At 39.6% G+C, this 8,839-nt stretch overlaps 1 non-coding gene across 1 annotated transcript; it reads right to left on the bottom strand.

Annotated features, from left to right (window-relative positions):
* Positions 1-1,265: 1,265 nt before the first annotated feature.
* LOC112713758 (small nucleolar RNA R71) lies at positions 1,266-1,369 on the bottom strand. The gene has a single exon (XR_003158718.1). It is a non-coding gene; the product is annotated as a small nucleolar RNA R71 (small nucleolar RNA).
* Positions 1,370-8,839: the final 7,470 nt, after the last annotated feature.

Below are 8,839 nucleotides of genomic sequence, written 5' to 3'. Positions count from 1 at the left end.
TCAATATCTCCTCATACCCAATGAACTCCCCATCTCTGATCTACCTTTTCTATTTACATTCTGCAATTTCAATTCATGCAAATCCTCCCCAATTCCCTTTAATTTCAGCAATTTACTTTTCCACACTTTAATTCTCGCAATTTAAGATTCAGTCATTTCAATTCCTTGCAATTTACATTTCCCGCCAATTTACTTTATGCAATTCACACCCAATTCTTGATTCCGCTCAACTAATCAAACTTCTAATTCGAATTGCTCATTCAACCAATCCTTGTGGGATTCGACCTCACTCTATTGTGAGTTTTTACTTGACGATAACCGGTGCACTTGCCGGAAGGAATTTTGCCGATTGTGCAATTTCCTTAATCGTAGCTATACTCAGTTATAGCACATCAAGTTTATGGCGCCGTTGCCGGGGATTGGTTTTCGATTGACAATTCTCAAATTGGAAGTTAACTAGATTGAGCAAAATTTTTTTTTTTTGTTAATTTAGTTCAAGTTACTTGTTGAATTTTAATTTCTGCACTCTGTTATTTGCTTTTTCTTTCTTACGCCTTTCATTTCAAGCAACTAACTCACTGACCCACTAACTATTTGAATTAATTCCTCAACTGCTCTAACCATACTCTTCCATTAACCAAGAGTATTCCACTTGGTTGTTGCTTGTGGTGTGTTCTTGTATGACAGGTAGGAGAGGAGAGACATCAACCCCTCCATATACCGAACCAGAGAGGACCCTTCATAGACTTAGAAGGGAAGCAAGAAGGAAGAGGGTACTGGGAGAAGAAGAATCTGAAGGAGAATCTGAGGACAACTTTGAGGAAGCTCTAGATCTCAACATGGATAGAGAAGTTCACAACCATGAGAGGGATGATGGAAACAATGCCATTCCTGAGAGAAGGGTTCTTGGTTCATACATAAACCCAACCTCTGGGAATTGTGGTAGTAGCATTCAGAAACCACCCATTCAGGCCAACAATTTTGAACTCAAACCACAGCTAATATCACTGGTGGAGAACCATTGTTCATTTGGTGGGAGTGCTAATGAAGATCCAAATCAACATCTCACCAAATTCCTGAGAATTTGTGACATAGTGAAGTCCAATGGAGTCCAGGAAGATGCCTACAAACTGCTCTTGTTCCCATTTTCACTTAGGGACAAGGCAGCTAAGTGGCTGGAATCATTCCCAAGGGACAGCCTAACAACCTGGGATGAGGTGGAGAGCAAGTTTCTGGCACGTTTCTACCCCCCACAAAAGGTCAATAGGCTTCGATCTGAGGTTCAGACTTTTAGACAACAGGATGGTGAGACTCTCTACGAGGCATGGGAGAGGTTCAAAGAGTTGACAAGGAAATGCCCACCAAACATGTTCCCTGACTGGGTGCAATTGCATATTTTCTATGATGGACTTTCTTATGAATCAAGAAAGGCTGTAGACCATTCATCAGGAGGTTCATTGAACAGGAAAAAGACTGTGGAAGAAGCCATTGAAGTGATTGAGACAGTGGCTGAGAATGAGTACTACTATGCTTCAGAGAGGCACAACACTAAGAGAGTCATGGAGCTGAACCATGTTGATACAATTCTAGCCCAAAACAAGGTGTTTGCCAAGCAACTAGCAGAGCTCACCAGGAAATTAGACACAAAGCAAGTGGCTGCAATACACACACAAGATCAAGAGGAAGTAAGCATTGAAGGAGGTGATTGGGAAGAGGCCAACTATGTGGGAAATCAACAAAGGCAACCATATGATCCACATTCTAACACTTACAACCCAGGATGGAAAAACCACCCAAACTTTGGGTGGGGAAACCAGCAAAGCCAACCACAAAACCACAAACCTTACAACCACAACCAACATAACAATTCCACATACCAAAACTCCAACCAAAGATCATACCAAGCCACACAAAACACTTACTCCCAACCACCATATCATGGCCAAAATAACCAACCTGCCCAACCTAATCCGAACCAACAATTTCAAGATCAATTAAACAGGATAGAAGGAAGGTTAGTAAACATGGGTCAGGACATAAGTGAGTTGAAAAACTTTAGGGACGATGTGAGATCAACCTTAAGAAACCATGGCGAAAAACTCAAGTGGATGGAGGCTCGAGTAGGAGAACTTTCTCAACAGGCCCCTAAGTCAACTGCAGTGTTCCCTAGTGACACAGAAAAGAATCCTAAAGGGGAACAAAAGGGAGTGAGATGGGAAGAATGCAAGGCCATCACCACATTGAAGGAAGTCTCAGAAGAAGACGGAATCAGACCCTCAGAAAAGGAGCCAGAAATCTTGAAAGAAAGTGTGGAAGAAGCTAAGCAGGAAAGCGAAACGGAGCAAGCTAAGGATATGCAAAAGGAAGGCACGCTGGAAACATACCAACCAAAAGCACCATTTCCTCAGAGGTTAGGAGGAGGTGAAAAAGGGAAAACATATTCAAGGTTCCTAGAGACATTTAAGTCTCTCCATATCAATATTCCCTTTCTTGATATCCTCCAGCAGATGCCTACACATATCAAGTATTTGAAAGAATTGCTGAGCAAGAAAAGAGTTTTGAAGGGAGGACAAACTGTAATAATGAACAAGGAATGCAGTGCACTCATCAAGAAGGACAGAGTCTCTAAGAAAACAGACCCAGGAAGTTTCCATATCCCTTGCATCATAGGGGAAACAAAAATTGATAGAGGATTCTGTGATCTAGGAGCTAGCATAAATGTGATGCCTCTGACTCTTATGAAGAGGCTACAACTGAATGAGGTAAGATCCACTGATGTAATCATACAACTGGCTGACAAAACTCAAAAGCAAGCTGAAGGGGTAGTGGAGAATGTGCTGGTGAAAGTGGGAAATTATTTCTTCCCTACAGACTTTGTCATTTTGGACATGGAGGAAAGCTACCTACACCCTATCATTCTGGGAAGGCCATTTCTAGCCACTGCTAGAGCGCTCATAGATGTAGAACAAGGAGAGCTAATTTTGAGAATACATGATGAACAGCTCATTTTCCATGTTTTCAAACCTGCATCTGACCCTGAACCAGAATCTGAAAAGCCTAAGGATGATAGTAGCCATCTCTGTTCGGAGGAAAGCAATCCAGCAACTAAAACTCTAAAACAGTCCTTGGAAGGCAAACAAGATTTGCAAGAGTTAAAGCCACAAGAATTAAAAGAAACAAATAAGAAGGAACCTCCTGGCATAAGAGTCAAAGAAGAAGTCCTCAAGAGAGAGGGAAGAATTGTAAAGAAAGTGCCAAGAGGGTGGAGAAACAAGAAAATTCCCACTGAAGGTTTCTCTCCGGGAGATGAAGTGATATCAAGTCATTATCTGCCAATGCCACCTGGCCTCAAAACCATTCCTTCACAGCTTCCTCAAGTGTTCACAATCAGGAAAGTTCTTTCTATGGAACATTTGGAAATCATAAAGGAATCAAATGGGGACGTTTTCATAGTGAGAGGAGAAGACATCAAGCACTACAATCCACCCTAACAAGGGACAACCGTCAAGCTAGTGACGTTAAAGAAGCGCTTCATGGGAGGCAACCCATGTTTTTAGTATCCTTACTCTTTATTGTTTTACTCTGCATCTAATAAAGCATGGTTTCTTATGCATGAACGTGAATCCTCAGGACAACCGTTGATAAGGTGCACTAAACATTACATGTAAAATACAATTGGTCTCTAAGTTTGGTGTGCCTGAAGGCATCTCCAAATCTTATGCAAAATTGTATTTAGTTTTTCATTCAAGGTGCACAACCAAACATTAAGTTTGGTGTTCCTTTTTGAACACAGTTAATGAAAAGCAAGAAGTTCCTCTGGATTTAGAATTTCATGACAAGTATACCATTTGCATGTCTTAATACTTTGATTTCAATTACTTTAGGTAGTGAAATTGTTTAGGATCAAAGAGTCAAGGTGACTATGATTTATTAAGAATTATGCACATTCATTAAGGACACTAACATGGATTTCATGTCATCAGGAGACATTACCAAACACTAAGTTTGGTGTCCAATAATAAGTGTGCATACATATAAAAGTCACGGCTATAAGCTCATAAAGTTAATCATTGATCTACAATTCAAAAAGAATGAAAAACATGTGCAAGTGATTTTCCTTATTCACATGACCGAAAAAAAAAATGATAACAAATTTGTTTGTTTGTGCAGGTACAAAAGGAAGGATAATAATGGAGGAAAAAGACAAATGGGGAGGCACGGTGCTTGGTCAAAAAGGAAGTTCAAAGGTCTTTGAAACTAACAAATGGGAAAAAGAAGTTCTGCATGAAAAGATAGCTACATGTACAACCTAATGCACCTAGAATACTTCCAAGAAAGTGAAAAGCAATTCGTCCTTTTCCCTAATTCATATATTTACCATCAAGCCATCCTTCACAAATCACCCTAGCCGTCCATTTTTCACTTGCTCGCAATATAAAGAAGCAATTAGGGAACGAGCTCCACACCACCAAAGCTCCTTCTTGCACATTTCCTTTCATCATAGCATAACTATCTCTTGCCGAAAACAACCTCACCACTCTTCTAACCACATTTTCTTACTTCACCTTGTCAACCTTAGCTTGTTACTCTCCAAAACTAAAGAACCAATGGCAGCCTCATCTAGCCACAAAAGAAGAAAAGACAAGCAACCCATGGATGAGGAAAGGATGATAGGAGAACCTGACTATACGACTATTGCTGAAGACCTTTGTGCCATCAGAGCTGAATGGGTAAGAAAAACAAAAGGGGCTCCAAGAGTCTTGAGAAGGGGAGACCTAACACCTGAAGCTAAGGGGTGGTATGCAATAGTTAGGAGATCCATCCTACCCACTGCAAACTCTTCAGAAATAGTCCCTAAAAGAGCCATCTTGCTACATTGCATTATGGTGGGAGGAGAGATCAAGGTTCATAAACTCATTGCTGATCAGATACAAGAGTTTAGTGAGAAAAGTGACCCTGACTCCTGGCTCCACTTCCCTAGCACCATCATTAGACTATGCATTGATGCCCAAGTACCACTTGAAGATGAAAGACCTAATTGGCTATATCCTGGAATGGCCATAACTGCTCACAGAATGACTCTTGGCCCAACTCCCCCAAGACATACAAAAAGAAGAAATGAAGAAGGGCAACAAGCAGAAGAGGAGCAAGAAGCAGAGCAAGAAGGAGAAGAAGAGCAAGAAGAGCAAAGAAGTCCAGAAAGAAGGCAACAAGTTCCCAGAGACCCCATGGATATGAGCAGAATGCAGGAAATCATGGAAGGAATGTCTCAACAATACATGAGGTCTCAAGAGAGGCAAGAGGACTTTCACCTCAAAATGATGGACATGCAAAGGAACTTTGAATCAAGATTCCTAGATCTGCAAAGGGAACAGAATTTACAATTACAGGAATCCCTCAGCCACATATGCCAACACCAAGATGCCAATATCTTGGCAATCAAGGAAGCCACCACTTTGCAAAATGCAAGATACTCAGTTCAAGCTGATTACAACATCAGCTCTCAAATCAAGCTTAACTACATAGGGGAACATCTACACAAGATGGACCCAGCATTCCCATCTTTTGATGAGTATTTCAAAGGGAGAAAAGAAGGAGAAATAAACAAGGCGATGATCCTTGAAAAAGGAGTGGAAGAAACAACGAAAAAGGCTGGATTCTGGACAAAGCTCATGAGAAAAGATAAAGGAAGTACAAGCGGTCAAAAAGAGGTAAGAAGCAAGAAGAAGCAGAACCCCAAGAATCAAAAAGAACCAAGCAACAAATGAGAGGTGGTCTTGTTCCTTAATAATCAAATAATAGTTTATGAATTGTCTTTATGAGCTTTCTTTCATTTTAAGTCAATTTGTATGTTTGTTTGTTTATTGCTTTGAATAAAGTGAATGCCTAGATGTTTGGATATAACTTCACCTTCTTAAACAAATGCTTGCCATGCTTGTTCTGTTTCCAAAAATAAAAGAAAAGTTTGAACAAAAGTAACTTGGCTCAAGTAGTGACAAATCAAGTAGAATTAAGTGGTGGTATGCATGCTTGATTGTTTAGTCAGCTCACTGGAAATTGAGTGTAGAATTATCATTATTGTGTAGAAGTTGAATACTGTCTATGGATCTTGATGAATAAATGTCTTTGGCCATGAAAAAAAAAAGAAAGAAAAAGAAGAAGTAAAAGCCACTGAAAAAGGGCAACCAAAAAGCAAGAAAAAGAATTGAGAAAATAAGCTAGGCACCAATGGTTTGAACTTCTGAGACAAATGCCTGTGGTGTTTATATATTAAGGATATGCTTGGATGAATAGGTTCGGAGGAGTGTTTCAACACTTGGTAACTTGGGTTAACTAACCCGGGATTATCAACCAAAAGTCCATTATCAAGAGCAACCTAAATACAAAACATTTAGTCACACAAAGAGGTGCTGGGCACCAATGTCTCAAGAAGAAATGTGAACTAAAATGCCTGTAGTGGATATGTGTAGTGCACTGATAAGAAAAAGAAAATGCCAAAGGCTTGTGCAACACATGACACTGAGCAAACAAGGAGCAAGGGAGCTCTAAGAAAAAGAAAAACAAAGAAAGGAAAAGTGCCAAGGACATAAGAATAACAAGAGGCCATAGCAGTGTTTGATGGATGCAACGAAAAAGTGATAATCTTATCTGATAAGAATGAAAAAGTGATGCTGCAACTTTCTGCATAAAACCCTTCTGATGAACTTCAAATGCTTGCTAATATAGCCAATGTAATTGCTTTCTGTTTCATACTTTCTTCTCAATTAACTCAGGACTTGCTTAGGGACAAGCAAGTATTAAGTTTGGTGTTGTGATGCCAAGGCATCTTAGGCTAGTTTCACTAGCATTTTTCTGTTAGTTTTAGTTGTTTTATGCATTTTCTTGAGCTTAAAGTAACCAAGAATGGTTAAATGAACAACAAAGTAATGAATCATCCAAACAGTGTAATTTTGATGCAAATTCCATGAGTTTTTAGTTATATTACTTGAATGCTATGAATGGATGAATTCTCATGAAATTTTGCAAGACTTTGATGCAATTATTTAGATGATTTCAGGGAAGAGAGGCTAGGCAAGGAAGCAACAAAATCAATGAAGGAAGCTTGAAATTCAAATGGGACGTTTAAGCTCCAGTTTAAGCCTAAACTGGAGCTTAAACGCCAAAATTATGAGAAGAGAGGAAATGCTGTAACTGGCGTTTAACCTCCAGTTTGACCTCAAACTGGAAGTTAAACGCCAGAATGAGAAAGGGCACTAAGGAGCGTTCCACGTTTAACCTCCAGTTTGACCTCAAACTGGAGGTTAAACGCCAGAATGAGAATTGAACTAAGGGAGGCACAAAAGCATTTCCACGTTTAACCTCCAGTTTAACCTCAAACTGGAGGTTAAACGTGTTCGACACCTTCTTTTCTCACCAAGAAGCATTCCACGTTTAACCTCCAGTTTGACCTCAAACTGGAGGTTAAACGCCAGAAGCAATAGAGAGGCACCGGAAGAGTTCCACGTTTAACCTCCAGTTTGACCTCAAACTGGAGGTTAAACGTGTTCGATGGTTTTTCTCCTCCAGGGTGTGTTCTTCATTTCCAAGTTTAACCTCCAGTTTGACCTCAAACTGGAGGTTAAACGTGTTCGATCCTAATGGCCTCCAGGGGTTGCTTTCTTCATTTCTAAGTTTAACCTCCAGTTTGACCTCAAACTGGAGGTTAAACGTGTTCGATCCTAATAGCCTCCAGGGGTTGCTTTCTTCATTTCCAAGTTTAACCTCCAGTTTAACCTTAAACTGGAGGTTAAACGTGTTCGACTATGTACACTCCTGGGGTGCTTTCTTCCAATTCCACGTTTAAGTTTTAGTTTGACCTTAAACTGAAACTTAAACTTCAATTTAAACGCCACTCTTTGAAAGGGTTTCTGGGCCAATTATATTGAGGTTTAAGTTAGCATTTGAGCACAAATATTAACTTAAACCTATTATGGTATGAAACCCAATTGAATATCATAGTTTATGGGATTGGGCCTGAAGAATTGATGAGTCTGGAACTTCAAATTGTTGAGTCTTGTGTCATTACTTGTTTATCACTAAGTTTGCTCAATGAATGTTACAGAATGGGATCACAGCCTCATCAGGATTATGGATCATAAACCCAAAGCAAAAAGGAAATCAGGGAAAGGCCTCAAAGCCCAAGAATCACAACAGAAGCTCAATTTAGAAAGTGTATAAATAGGATAGAATTGAAGTCAAGGAGGACTTTTTTTTTACTTTTGGACACTTGAGAATTTTTCATCAATTTTTCTAGTTTTGAATTCGGAGCTATGACTCACTAAACCCTTTCATTGGGTTAGGGAGCTCTATTGTAATTCAATGAATCAATAATAGTTTTATCTTCTTCTTCAATCTTTTCTCTTAAATTTTGTTAGAAAGCTTCTCGATCTAATTCCATTGGGTAGTTGTCTTGGGAAAGAAACTACCCATAATTGGAATCCTTCGGAACCTTGGGAAAGGAATGGAGGATTCATGCTAGAGAAGCTTTCTCACAGTGAATTGGATTGGGGTTTGGATGGATATTGTGACATGTAATCCTACCAAATTGTGGTTCATGAAACTGTGTGGTATAATCAGTGATCGAGCTTCATCTCTTCTTATGAACATTTAAACCAAGGGATTGGGAATTTGTTTGTTTTTAGAGAGAATTGGTGAGCCAAGGAATTGGGATCCAATCATATAAGATTGCCAAGCAAGATTCAATGAATGCATTGGTCGAGGAAGAGATGAAAATGTTTTGATTCGGAGATCTCAATATCTCCTCATACCCAATGAACTCCCCATCTCTGATCTACCTTTT

Source organism: Arachis hypogaea, chromosome 9, assembly GCF_003086295.3.
Source record: "Arachis hypogaea cultivar Tifrunner chromosome 9, arahy.Tifrunner.gnm2.J5K5, whole genome shotgun sequence".
NCBI lineage: Eukaryota > Viridiplantae > Streptophyta > Magnoliopsida > Fabales > Fabaceae > Arachis > Arachis hypogaea.
Note: the sequence above shows the minus strand (reverse complement) of the source record. Positions and strands in the feature narration are given on the sequence as shown.